This window comes from Sciurus vulgaris (genome assembly GCF_902686455.1).
Source record: "Sciurus vulgaris genome assembly, chromosome: 13".
NCBI classification, from domain to species: domain Eukaryota; kingdom Metazoa; phylum Chordata; class Mammalia; order Rodentia; family Sciuridae; genus Sciurus; species Sciurus vulgaris.
Window position 1 is genome coordinate 85052270 of NC_136474.1, and position 14981 is coordinate 85067250.

The following is a 14981-nucleotide window of genomic DNA, read 5'->3' on the forward strand; positions in this document are numbered from 1 at the left end:
CAGTTTTTAAAAAACTTTAATTCATTATGTTTGGCTTAGCTCTGAATATGACGCTCCATGGGTAGTAAAGCCTTCTCTCCAATTTTCCGATCCCAGAAGGTACATGCAAGCACAGAATAGGCACTATCACTGATCAAGAGTAGCAGAAAACAATCAGGGTCAACCACAACAGCACTCAGGAGCAGCGAGGCAGACAGAGTGGGGTGCTGTGGCTCTGACCAGGCAGGTCTGTGGGGCCCCTGAGGCTTTGTTAGAGCTGTGCTTTGTAAGTCCACTGGGAAATCCCAATTGCTTTCTTTTCTGCAGCACTGGGGATCAAAGCCAGGGACTAGCCAGTGCATGCTAGGCAAGCACTGTACCACTAAGCTACATCCCAGCCCTTTGTATTTTTATTTTTATTTTGATATATGATCTCACCAAGTTGCACAGGCTGGCCTTGAAAATTGCAATCCTCCTGCCTCAGCTTCCCAAGTAGCTAGGATTATAAGCATGCCCTATCGCACCCAACTCAATTTATTTTAAATGCCAGACACACTTACTCTTTCCTAGTTACCTCTTGCCGGCAAGGAGATCCTGCTTTGCTATTGTTACATAAGCAAAGGGAGATGGCCTCAGGTTAAATTAGGGACAGTAAATGAACAATCCTTCATGTTAAATAACCAAAAATAGCTTTTTGCCACAAAGTGACAGAGTAGTTTTCCTGTAGTCCTTACTTTAGTTGTTTAAAAATATGTCCATGAATTCTTTGCTCCTTCTACCACCAGAGGTACAGACTAATTTCCCTCCCTTGAATGTGGGTTGTACTTTGTCAGAAGTAACCACGTGGATCAGCCTCTTTTATGAAAGCTGGCTTCCTCACTGTGAGACTCTCCAGCAGCCTGAGGAGAAGCCCTCAGGAAGCCCACAAGAACTGAGGCAGCTAGCTCAGAGCAATGAGCTAGTGATCTTAAAGCAAGTCCTCCTGCCCAGTCAAGCCCAGATGACAGTGGCCCTGGCTGGTCTAAGGGCAACCCCAAATCCTCAACCTCACTTGACACCTGGATCCAGGACCCTCTGAGGTTGGGTCAAATAGCAGATGTTCAAGGGTTTTTTTGTCATTGTTGCTGTGTTTTTTCTTGTTTTTGTTGTTACAAAGCTGCTGCATTGTGTGGTAATTTGCCTCATAGTAACAAATAACTAATACATGAAGGATGCATGCGTAGTCAATGGGTCTGTGAGATCATCACAAATTGGCATCTTTTTACCTGAAAGTGGCAGAATTCTTTCTTGTGATTTATATATATATATATATATATATATATTTTTTTTTTTTTTTTTTTGTCCCCAAACTGTTTCCTCTAGGCTTTAATGAAATTCTAAGTCATTTATCAAGAACTTTCCATTACCATTTCTTGAATTGCATGGGTTTTGATGATCTCATCCCACTTCAAATCTCAGCAATACACATCCCATCTAAGTCTGCTTACGGCTACGTGACCGGGACCTGTTCTCATGAAAGCTCTTTTTTTCTTTTTTCAATCTTCCCTTTCCCAGTCCCTTCCCCAGTGATCTGGTAATAGCAAATGTATGACACCTACCTGGTTTGGCTCTAGCCCATGAAAACACCCTCCTGTCTCCAGCAGCCCCATCCTGCTGTGGGGAAGGAAGAAAGCAGATGAGGCCGGGCAGAGCGTTCCCACAACAGCCAATGGGCTTCTCCCTGTGGTGGACTGAACTTAGGATGTTTCCTTTTATCCCCAAACAACGGAAACAGCTGCAGTTGCAAGTTATTGCTTGCCAGAACTTATTTCTCTCATACTTGTTCAAACATCTACGAGCTGAGAAAAAGCTAATGGAAGGGAGAGCGTACTGTGCTTGGGGAAGAAAAATAGTAATAACTATCATTTATAAAGCATTTATTGAGCATGTCAGCAATGAGATTATGTTCAATAGGATAATGTCTATAAATCACTATACTCAGTGTTTTGTAAACATTATCTAACTTGATCCTCCCAGCTACCCATTCAGGGAGGTATTGGTACCCTCAGTTCACAGTTGTAGAAGTTGAGGCTCAAAAGATATTTATGTAAGTTGTGCAGGACATCATACATTCAATAATATTCAGGGCTTGACTATGATCCACTGGTCCTCTATTTTATTATTCTTCCACATGGCGAATCTTTTCTTTGTTCCTGCACCCACCCCATCCCAAATGCCCTGGACCATCCCAACTAGGCCTACAGTCACTTATGGTAATACCATTTCTCTCACCACTGGTTGGTAGGTATGGAAATGTGACCCAGTTCTGGATAATGAGAGGGAGTTGGCTGGAAGGTTTCTAGAAAAGGCATCTTCACCATCAAAAAGAGTTGCACAAAGCAGTGGCTCCTTTCCTGCTACTGGATTTTACCTCATCTGCATGTGCTGTCAGGACGGTAGCAACCATCTTGCAGCAATGAGGGGGGTTTCCGTGAGAGGAGCACTAACAGGGAGGAGGGAGAAGAGCCAGGGCTGGTGACCTCACTCTGCCCAGGTGGACTAACCCTGATAGTACTTTTCCTCCTGTTTCTTATTTTATGCGATGATAAATCTCCTATTTTTAAAGCCATTTTGTGTTGCTTTCTGCTATTGCAGTTGAAATCATCTCAATATGGCCCTTTTACAAGTATGCTTTGAATTTCCACAGTGAGAGATGTGATACCAGATTATTAGAAACTAGTAACCTCAAACTTACTACCATATAGGCTTTCAAAGGCCCCACAGAGAGAAACAGTATTTTTTTGTTTCAATTTTAAATTGAGTGAAATATACATAAAATTTACCATTTTGACCATCTTTAAGTGTACAGTTCAACTTTCAATAAATACATCCATATTATTGTGCAATTATGACCAGTATCATCTTACGACTTTTCACCCCCCCATACTGAACTCTACCCAGTAAAAAATAACTCCTGCCCCCTCTCCAGCTCCTGGCAACCACCCTCTACTTCATCTGTGAATTTGCCTTGTGTAAAGACCTCAAATAAGGAGAATCAGACAATTATTGTCCTTTTGTATCTGGCTCATTTGATTTAGTCTGGTGTTTTCAGGGTCATCTATGTTGTAGCATGTGACAATTTCTTTCCATTTTAAGGTTGAGTAATATCCCACTAATATATTCCTTTAATACATTCATCTATTGATGGACATTTGGACTGTTTCCATCTTTGGTCTATTATGAGTAAGGCTGCTTTAAACATGCATGCACAAGTTATCTGCTCAAGTCCCTGCTTTTAGTTCTTTGTGGTATATACCCAGATGTGGATCAGGATCATATGGGAATTCTGTTTTTCAATTTTTGAGGAACCGCCACCCTGTCGCCTGTAGCAGCCATACCATTTTAGGTTCCCACTCCCAGTGTATGAATTCCCATTTCTCCACATCCTGTTGTGGGGTTTTTTTGTTTGTTTGTTTGTTTTTTGTTTGTTTTCATAGCTACCCCAATGGGTATGAAGTGGTATCTCACTGTGTTTTCGATTTGCTTTTCTCTAATAATTGGTGAAGTTGAGCTTCTCTTCATGTGTGAATTGGCCATTTGTAATATTTTTTGTGGGGGGAGAATATCTGTTCAAGACCTTTTTCCCATTTCTGAAGTGAGTCATTTGCTGTTGGTTTGTGTTCTTACTGAGTTTTAGCCATTCTTTGTACGTTCTGGATTTTCATCTTATCTGATACGTGATTTGCAAATATTTCTCCCATCCTATGGGGTGACTTTTTACTCAACAGTGTCCTTTCATGCACAAACAGAAACAGCATTTCTTTTGGAGAATTCTCTAAATAATATGGAGTTATCCATTCTTCAAAGTATTCTAAAACCTATCTCTGAAATAAGTAAGACCCCAGAGCTGGACACCTGTCTGATTCACATTATCCCTGCCGCCATATTTGTTCACTCTCCCACTCAGGCACTTGCTCCTATGCATGGAGCCCCTCCCATGTGCAAATCCGTGCTCATTGATTTTACTGAATTATGTGTTGCCCCTGGCATGAGGAACATTAAAAGAACTGGCCTTGTGACGCTCATTGCTGAGTCCACGGTATATATTGCCAGTAATATCCCTAAAGAACTTTTTAGCATGTCTCAGTTATGAAGATCCAGGAGAGAAATTTCCTTCTGGTGTCCTATCAGAGACATTTGTGCTTTCTCCTTAGCCACTGATCACAGGTAATGTACCTCCTATACCTGATCATTCCTTTCTTCTCACCATGTTTTCTGGAAATCCTAAAGTCACATTGATGGGCAATTTCTAGCACATAAACTGGACAGTCTGACATTCTTTCTTATGCAGTAAACTCAGTCCCAGCTCCACCTTAACTTCCCTACCTAATGTTTCCTTTGCCTCATTAAAAAGCTACTTTTAGGGCTGAGGTTGTGGTTCAGTGGTAGAGTGCTTGTATGTGTGAGGCACTGGGTTTGAGTCTCAGCACCACATAAAAAAATAAAGATATCATGTTCATCTACAACTGAAAATTTTTTTAAAAGCTACTTTTAAGTTTTATATCCCTTTTTATTCTGCCTTAAATCCTTTTTAAAATAATAAAGCAAAAATCAAATCAATGAATAGTCAAATATTTTTACTATCATTTTGTCCAATACAAAGTGGAAATGTGGGGCCCCTGCCCCAAAGCTCCAAAGAATTTCAAGATGGTAACAGCGGAGCATTAAACCCAATGTTGGACCCTCCTATGTGCAGGATATGTGGCCATCTAGGTCACATATCCACAAAGCCAGCTCTGCCAACTGTCATGATCCTCAAAAACCTGGAAAGTCATTCTATCATTTAGTAATAGCATTTCATCTATTCAAGTTTGTTCAAGAATACTGGAGGACCAAGGTGCATCATGCACAGTTTTGTATTGATGAGTACAGAGGCAGAGAGATGGGAAAATTGAAGATGACTTCAGGGATTACATTTAATTACAACGAATCATTTCTACGAACTTCTAGATAGACAGTTTCTTAGTTCCTGTCTCTGGTTCATCTTTGCTTTCCCCCACAGCTCTAGCATGACGATCATATAATAGAACTCAAAATGTTATTGGCTAGCTGGGTGGCAGCTGGATGCATATGGTCTGCTATGGCTTGGGTATGATTTGTTCCCTCCAGAATCCATGAAATTTGAAATTTGGTCCACAGTGTAACAGTGTTGGGAAGCAGGGCCCTAAAGAGGTGATTAGGTCACTAAGAGGAATTAATGTCCCTCTCAGAAAACTGGGTTAATTCATTCAGGAGTTAATTCATTCACAGGCATGAGTTGAAGCAGCACATAGCTCATCAGATGCAGTTGCCTAGTCTTGGATTTTCCAGCCTCTGGGACTGTGAGCCCAAATAAACCTCTTTTCTTCATGCAGTCTCAGGTAGTTTATTACAGCAACAGAAAACAAAGAAAGGAACTATATACAGGAAATAGAAAGCAAGGTTAGAAAAGTAGTTAAGGTTTTGATTTGAGGAGGTAGGTAGAAATGAAAAGCTGGACAGATTTTGAACAAAAGGGTGATTCAGAAAAGCTGAATGGGCCCTGTGGTAGAAGATGATTTGGAAGTAGAGACACTGAACAAAGGAGCACAGCTGGAAAGCCATCCCCACCCACTGCCCCTGTCCCCACAAAGGTGATTAGGACCAAAATTGGACTGATAGCAGGAAGACTGTGATAATCACAATGCAAGCACTTACTTCTTCCCATTTATCGTGCCTTTTCACACCACTGTTTCATTTGCTCCTTCAATAATCCTGCTCAGGAAGTATCACAGTTTATAGATTGCAAATTGATCCTCAGAAAGTGAGAATGATTTCCCAGGTGGGAGTAATCCAGAGGCACAGCCAGGTCAGGTCAGCACAGGGAGGCTTCTTCTCTACCCGGGCTGGATGAACTTGGATTCTAATTTGCACCCAGGTTGAGCACCTCTGGGTGCAGCAGAGCCTGGTCGTAAGGCAGCCCCTGAAGGCAGAAGACAATGGCAGGCAGAACTGATGACTTGACAGGGAATTGCAGAGATGCCAAAGCGGTGACAAGGTCCTTAGCCTGAGGGACTAACCTTCTCTATAATCTTATCTCACCAGTCCAGAATGGATATGTGTACACCTGGGCACAGCTGCATTCAGGATTAAAATAAAGGGAAAATTGTCGCTCTCAGTGTGGACAAAAACAGTCCAGTGTGGGTGTGTGTTGACAAACGTGCATTCTTTGGTGGAGGCTGGGAGATGGTGACTCTAAAGGCAGACATGGACAGTGCTGCCTCTGATTGCCCCATGGACTTCCGTTCAGTGGCACTAAATTTGTCCTTGGAAAGGTTCCATCAGATTGTTTCCCTCGTGGATCCCCACAACTGCATCCATTAGTGGTCCATGGTAAAAATCACCTTGGTGAGGTCTATGATCACAGGGACATCTTTGAGATTTAATGTGGTCAGTTAAGAGAGGGTGAACGGGAAGGTGAACTTGGGGAGATGAAGTGGCTGGGGTGGTAGTGGTGCTGGGGTTGTGTTGCAAAGCTCACAGCAAGTGGTTTGTTGTTGCTTTTTTGCTATTATTGTTTATCTGGTACTGGGGGATCAGATCCAGGGCTTCAGGCATGCTAGCAAGCACTGTATCAATAAACTACTTCCCCAAATCTCACTAAGTCATCCAGCGCTGACCTCAAACTTGTGATCCTCTTGTGTCAGCCTCCTGTGACATGGTGCCTGGCTAAGCTCCTCTTTATTATTATTTGGGTGGAGAAGAGTCCACTGAATGGGGCATATGCCGGGGTTGCTGTGTCTCTCTGACCATAGTAATTGACTCAAGAATGGGCACATCACAAGCAGGGGCCAGTGTGCCCTATTCCTTGGAGACTTACATAGAGTCAACAGAAAGAAGTCTCTCTTATGAGATCACAGACTTGTTGGCCTGAAGGAGCCATCTCACTGTGGCCAGTGATCATCTTGACCACACCAGTGACCATCTTGACCACAATACAGAAAGACTGAAATCCATTATGGGAAAGATGTGGACAGGACATCCTACTGATTTCCCTGAGCTCTGGCATTTCCAAAAGCACAGTTCCTCTGGATTTACTTGTTTTTACTTGCTAAACATTAGTTTGAGATTAGTGATTGTCATTGTCATTCAAAAGAGGTCAATGGAGCTTGGTCTTGCAGATTGAGAAGAAGTTTATCAGATGTAGATGTAGACAGGCTTCAAGGTCATGTCAGAGAAAGGAGTGCAAATACATTGTAATGTGATTTAGAGTCCAACAAAAGTCAGGTAGGTACAGCAAGAGTGGAGGCTGCCCCCGATAGACTTGGATAAAGAAGGGCAAGAAGCCCAGGGTAGGGAAGAGCCTTGGACTCCAGAGGGAAGTTCAGAGGTTGGGGTGTGTTTTACAGAAGGAAAGCCTACTTTAAGCAACAATATTTTATAATGACCCATCTCTGCTTCAGGAAGGCAGGATAAATAAAGGATATATATATAGACATTGTGTTTTGCTAATTATAAATTAGAAAGCTCTTTGGATTTATCTAGCAGTTTAATATATTTGAGTCACACAAGGATGCTGTCTATAGCACTAGATTACGAATCACCTGAGCTGGGCATGGTGGCAAACACCTGTGATTCCAGCTACTCTGGAGGCTGAGAAAGGAGGATTGCAATTTTGAAGCCAACCTGGGCAACCTAGTGAGACCCTAGCTCAAAATAAAAAAATTAAAAGGGCTGGGCAAGTGGTAGTGCACTTGCCTAGCATGTGTGAGGCCCTGAGTTTGATCCCCAATATTTTTAAAAAAATCATTTGTTTAAGTAGGAGACCTAGAGTAGATGAAGAGGAACTAGGACCTCCCCCCCAAGGAATAGGAACCCCCTCACTCTGAATGCAAGACAGCTGCACAAACCTCTTGATATCCTTCTCTGGAATCCAACCAGTCCAGCTAGAGAGACAGAAGTTTGGGGTAGCTTTGTGGACAGACTCCACCTCCTGGCCTCACGCACTGGTCTTGCTCAAGCCTGTTAGGGCATCCTTTCCTCTTCACACTCGTATCCTCCTGGCCAAAGGGCCTAAGAAGGAGAGTGATGAAGCCCTCGGCTGTGAGACCCAGTACCTGCTGCTTCTCTCCACTCAGCCCCAGCAGCCATGGGATGAAACTCCTCTCCAGCAAACTCCAAGAACCGTGCTGTGAACTTTGCACCCCGACCCCCGTGCAACTCCTGCAGACCTTGAATCTCTTCAGAATCACCTCTGCCACCACCATCAGAATGGAGCCTTGGTGGAATGTTTAAAGTTTTGAATTTTAAGAAAATAAGGAGTCAGGAGCAGGTCCTGGAGCTGGTAAGCATAGCTGCCACTTCTGCATACCGACTGTGCAGGGTGGGTGAGAGCCAGGACTATCTCATGAAAGTACCAGCGGAGAGAGATGAGCTTCAGAGGCCAGTGGAGAACCTGAGTGTTTGTATACTGAAAAGGAGAAAAACTACAGAGTTCAGAGCAAAGTCTAGGACTATTTGACAAAGCTATGAATCTTTATAAATATATGTATATGATGAATGATACAGATGGAGAGAGAAATATACCTCTCTGGGCTGGACTGTAGCTCATTGACAGCACTGTCCTAGCATGTGTGAAGCGCTGGGTTTGATTCTCAGCACCACATATAAATAAATAAAATACAGGTCCATTGACAACTAAAAACAAAATGAAAAAGAATATACATCTCTCTGATGAATGCATATATAATAATGTGTGGAGAGAGGAAAGAGAGACACACATTTATATGGATATGAATGTATCATACAATCCTACAAAAAAATCAAAATAAGTATATTTAAAAAGCAAAAATTAGAACCATGCTTATTAAAGTTAAGAATTTGGCCAAAATTGAACCCAGTACCATTCAAAGTTTTAAAAGTTTTCACTGTAATTCAAGAAAGATTGGAAAAGAAAAACTAATCATTTGACTCTAGAAGCTATAAAAAGACCCTAAAAATAACTACAATAAAGAGAAGGAAGAAAATAATTGAGGTAAAAATCCCCAATAAGGTTAGGGATTGGCAAGCAAATTCAAGAGCTTTATATTCAAGGAAAAAAAATAAGTAGATTATGTCTGAAAACTTATATGCAGAAAAACAACAGGAAATACCATAATGCACTTTAGAAGTGGCAAAAGTACAGGATGCCTGCCACAGAGGGACACCAGGGAGCATGGCACCCTTGCTCACACAGCTCCGGCACCACGTTCAACTCAATGCTGGGGAAGTCTCATAATCTGGTCATTTCTGAGAGAGGTAAATTTCCAACATGGAAACCCAAAACAGTAAAGTGTACTAGAGCAATAACAATAAAATAAACTGAAAAAAAAATGAAAGCATTATTTCCCCAAAGAAGGTTCCAGAATATCATGCTAAGTGAAAGAAGCCAATCCCAAAAAACCAAAGGCCAAATGATTTCTCTGATAAGTGGATGATGATACATAATGGGGGTGGGGGAAGGAAAGAATGAGGAAGGATGGATTGTGTAGAGAAAAATAAGGGTGGGGAGAGGGCGGGGGAAAGGAAAGATAATAGAATGAGACAAACATCATTACCCTATGTACATGTATGATAACACAAACAGTGTGACTCTACTTCATGTCCAACCAGAAAAATGAAAGTTGTACCCCATTTGTGTACAATGAAACAAAATAATAATAAAACAAAAAAAGAAGGTTCCAGAACCCAGTTTTCTGCACATAGATTTTCTTAAAAATTTCCCAATGAATGAAAATCCACAAATCCTCTATAATTTGTTCTAGAGTATGTTAAAAAAAATGGAAGATACTCCCTTCGTTTTGGATTCTTTCCCTTCACTTTCTTTTGTCTCTCTTTCATCATTTTTTTATTGGTCTTTTACACACTATTAACCCCAGTTTATATCAAACTTGCTGTCTTACCAAAATGACTTAAAAAGTGTTCCCGTTTCTGAGCGAGTTTAACAGGTTATGAAATGTATTTATAGATAAGTAAACAGGAAGAAGTTTCATTCTCTTCAGAATCCAAAGTGTCAGTAATAAGCATATCTAATGTGGATGACCCCCATCCTGCATTTTTTCCAAAGGCAAATGGTTTCTATCATCTCACCTTTCTGTATCTTCACCTTAAAATGTACATTTGGGGAGTGGGGACACTTAGTTTAGTTTGTTTCATGTCTTTCCCATTAAAATCTCTGGGAACACTCCCAAAGGCACAGGTCAAATCTCCATCCTCTAACTCTGTTAGCAATGACTGTGTGATCATAAATGCCATCTCTTAGCTTCCCACCACCACCGAACACCACCTGGTCATATTCAGGATCCGCTTCTCAGTCAACAAGGCAGAGTTCCGAGCAAGTGAAGAAAACCCAGAGATGGCTCCAGCTGGCAGAGCCGTGCTCACCAAGTTCAAGGGCGGAACTGGTGAAAGGGAAATTTTGCTACCCCAGTTTTCTGTTGTGCATCTTCCTTGGGAGAAGGACACTTTCTCAAAGACTTGAATTTTTTTTTTCTTTCTGAGATTTGAAACCTTACTAAAAGGAAAGGGTGTAGTTCTGCTGTAAGTTTTACAACTAATTCAGGGTAACCACAGTCATTGTGCTGTACGTGCCTCGGTCCCTGGAGCAATGATAGGCATTCCCTCCCACTCGCCCCTCCCAATGCTGTTCTCCCCAGGGAACTAACTGCATTAAAGTTAATGTGCCCTGGAGGAGCCACGTGCACATATTCCAGATGCTTGGGAGAGGGTACTATTGGACCTTGTGTTCCGCAGAGCCAAGCACGGTACCTAGTGCAGAGTTTACAATTTATAAATGTTATTTGAAAGTTAATCAAATCAAACTGAATCTAGCTCAAATAAAGGTATAAGGAAAAAACTAGAGGAGTAAGAGAAGACAGCAGGTTCTAATTCCGCCTAGAGGAATTAGGAGAAGACGGAACAAAAATGACAGAAAATGTGTTTTGAGGAGTTAAACAAACTCTTGACAATTTAATTGCATGGAGAAGTGTGTATTTAATTTTAATAATAAATACCCATTTTACACAGCACTTTAATCTTCAAAACCCTTCCAGACATGAAATAATTGAATTTTCTATATTACATTTTTCAAAAATCATCCACATTGATTTAATGTTCTCATCAGAGTAGTTAAATGAAAATATAAACAAATTAAACAGAGACAGCACAAAGCTCAGGACTGCTCTCCACATTACGGATGCCACACTTTCCGAAGACGGTGAGTGGAGAGGAGGCAGATGCCCGGATTCTGTCTCTGCCAAACGGGAACCACCTGTGTCCATGTGGACACCAGTGCCATCTCACCACGTGCACCAGGCAGACACAGATCCTGTGGCCCCGAGTGAGAACAGCAGTGCTGGAAACTCACTGTAGGCTGCTCTCTCCTACTTCCTTTCCATAGTCTCTTCTCACCTGGTAAACTAAAGACCTTCTAGGAATATAGGTCATCTCTGAAGAGCTTTCTGATCATGGGAATGCAGTTTCTACATTAGAGGATACCTACCTGTGCCATGGTGCATGTATTTGTTAAAAGATGTTTAATGAGCTGGGTGCAGTGGTACACACCCAGGAGGTGGAGGCAGGAGGATCAAAAGTTCAAAGCCAGCTTCCACAACTTAGTGAGGCCCTAAGCAATTTAGTGAGACCCTGTCTCAAATTTAAAAAAAAAAAATTTTTAAAGGGACAGGGACTGGGGATGTGACTCAGTGGTTTCAGTGCCCCTGGGTTCACTTCCTAGTACCAAAAAAAAAGATGAATAATGAGGTCTTTTTCTTTCTTTCTTTATTCATTCATTTACAGTAAAGGAATTGAACCCGGGGCCTCATGCATACTAGGCAAGGGTTCTGCCTAAAGTTTGAATTTTAATTTTTTCATTTAAATTCAATTTTTAAAAAATTATTTTGGGGTAGGGTCTCACTAGAATGCCCAGATTGACCTCAAACTTGCAATCCTCCTGCCTCAGTCTCTCCGGTCTCCCGGATCGTAGGTGTGCACTACCACCTCGCCAAGCAATGAGACTCTTCTTGTTGGCATGTGATTGGAGCGCAGTCCAATTCTGTGAGTGATCAGAGGACCCTGCCTGAAGCCCACCTCCAGCTTATTTAAGGAAGAGAGCGACGGGAAAGTTGTCCAGTGGCAGCGCAAGAGTTTCCTCCCACTCTGGGTGGAAGCAGAGGCCACTGTCAGACCCGTTCCCAGAGGCTGGGTGTCCTCAGGAGATGGTGGGGGCCAAGAAGGCAAGAGTGAAAATAAAGAACTGTCCTTTCTGCTGTCTCCTGAGCTCCAGCGAGGCTGGAGTTGGGAAGGAGCACCTTCCCACGGCATGGAGACCGGTTCTGACTGGGACTGAGGAGCATTTTAACTCCGGGAAGTTAAGAGTATCCTCATAAGTGAAAGCCACTCACAAGTAATGAGACCCAGGTGCTGTCCTGGGTCAGGAACTGAGATCCAGCAAAGCCACAAAGGGAAAAATAAATAACCCCATGTCCTGTTTGTGTCCACTGAGATCATCCCACTTAATAAGCTAGCTACGCATCCTGAAAACACGACCTCATTTGTCCTAACACAGCCAAAACTAATATACTGCCGCGCGGTCCAGCCTGTTAGCAGTCATAATGACTAAATGGGCTTAATCACATGGTAATCTAAATAATTGTGCAAAAATCAACACTAATTATTGTTGAAAAGTCTAAAAAGCCACACAGAGATTGACCAAATCGCCCTGCGTAACGTAACTTCAGCTTTAAATTTGTCTCCCCCTTTTTTCTTTTTTTTTTGCTCATAGAACAACTCCCCATAAAACTGAATAATGAAATTTAGATCACACTGTCATTAACAGGACATTAGAACTTGTTTGGATAATCAGCCAGGAAGACAGCGTCATTATTGTTTTAAACAAACATGTTCAGTTTTCCACTCGGAAACAAGCCAAGGGACTAACCTCAAAGATGAATAAGGACAAAGTTTACATGGAGAAACAAATTTCAGCCAACACCTCACGATGTCCCAGGCTCAGCCTACTTTTTGACAGGATAAACTGCTGAAGAATATAACCCCCACCCACCCCCATCAGGTTGCTGTGGAAAGGGCTCTTGATTTGAATCACTGAGGCCCTTCATTCATTCATCTCCTAGGAGCCTGGAAGCAGTTACTCTATGAGCTACTTTGCTTCCTACCTGCTGGAAGGCTCAGCAGCCCTGACCATAGGAAAACCAGCTGACCAGGAGATGGCTGGATTCACTAATGACACTTGGAATGTCTTGTCATTGCATGATAACGACAGCATTTACAATAATAATATGGCCCACAATTTGATTTTACAATCCCTGGTGACTCCATAAAGCCCTAGTATTGTAGGTACAAGATTATCTAGTCACAAGGCTTCTGGAAAAGGATTCTATTATGGGTAAACTGGAAAGAAAATGGGAATTTTAATATGATTATAGGTCAGTGGTTTTTGAATTGTTAATGTAGAAAAGACCCCAGAGGCAAATGCTGACTATATAGTCCGTGAAAGACACAATTAAATAAACAAAAAGCAATTTACAAGCTGGAAAACATTTTTAGTTCTCATGGAGCGTTCTAACATGTGTCCTCTAGCTTCCAACGTAACAGGCCTGAGCAGATGCCACGAAAAGAGGCAAGGAAATTAATTTTCTTCATAGGTCCAGCACAGGAAAGAAAATGGTTTGTGAGAAAACATTTCAAAATTGAAAATACGAAACATAGGAGTGGACGATGTTTCTTGAGGACTTGGAAGTTCACTGGAAGATAAATCCTAATGATATTATAACAAAGATGAAATATATTTACTTATGTGTTTGTTTATATGCTTGCTATACCTCACCTACTTCAAAAAAAAGATATTCAGTGAATGGGAAAATCCAGTGGTGGGGTGTATTTCAGTCTGGATTGGGAAGTGTTTTGAACACAACTGAGAATCTGTACTATTAAGTAGGACATGACCTCACCTCTCATGCAGAGCTTCCCTTTGGCAGTTCAAGGATGCCCTTGACCATGGTAATCAACCTCCCTATTTTCTTGACTCTTGGCCCTATAGTTGCTCACCTAGGCCACCAAAGTCTCACCCTGAAATGTCCACTGATAACAGCAATTAGAGAAGGACATCCCTTTCCCCAATGTCACTGCACCCACACTGTCGAGATCCTGGGAAGAAACATGCCACTCCTCCCTGGCACCAGCCTAGATACGCTAAGTTGCAAAACTTACCAGAAACAAACACAATAACAAACACAATAACCTGGCACAGTGATGCATGCCTGTAATTCCAGAAACTCAGGAGGCTGACATAGGAGGATCACACGTTCAAGGCCAGCCTCAGCAATTTAGTAAGACCTTGTCTCAAAAATAAAAAGGGCTGGGGATGTAGAGAACTTCAATCCCAGTACCACATACTCACATGCACACACAAAGAAATGAACAATAGGCTCTCAGATTGTCTAATTCTCCAAAACCAACTGGGTGTCCGACACTCAACTCAGTCGTGACACTAACTGCACAGAACTCCATCAGCCTTCACAGGTTGAAGTGTTCAGCCCTGAAAGACTGCCTCCCTTCAGATGTCAGTGCAAATGAGATGCCCAAGCTCCTCACCCTTCTGTCCACCCTGGCCACAAATCTGGGGTGCTTCCCACGTGAACCCCTGCTTTCAGGTTTAAAAATGTGGTACAACGACTCACGGAACCCAGGAAAAGGCTTCACTTACTATTACAGTTTATTACAAAGGATGCAAATGAACAGCCAGATGAAAAGGTTCACAGGATGAAGTCTGGAAGGGTCCTGAGCACAGCCTCTGTCCCCGTGGCCTTGGGTGGCGCTGCCCACTCTGCGTGAATTCACCAACTCAGAATCAGTAACGTAGATTGACCCCAGGGCCACGTGCCCGTTAGGCAAATACTCTACCACCAAACTACATTCCCCAGCTCTTTTTACTCTATTTTGAGACAGGG

The 14981-nt window shown here is 42.3% G+C and overlaps 1 protein-coding gene across 1 annotated transcript in view; it reads right to left on the bottom strand.

Annotated features, from left to right (window-relative positions):
• The window catches only part of RNF152 (ring finger protein 152), a 102030-nt gene extending 100386 nt beyond the window's left edge, over positions 1 to 1644 (bottom strand). Inside the window, exon 1 of the mRNA XM_079108425.1 lies at positions 1578 to 1644. The gene's annotated coding sequence lies outside the window, so the exon portion shown is untranslated. The remainder of the gene's footprint in view (positions 1 to 1577) is intronic.
• Between the last annotated feature and the right edge of the window lie 13337 nt (positions 1645 to 14981).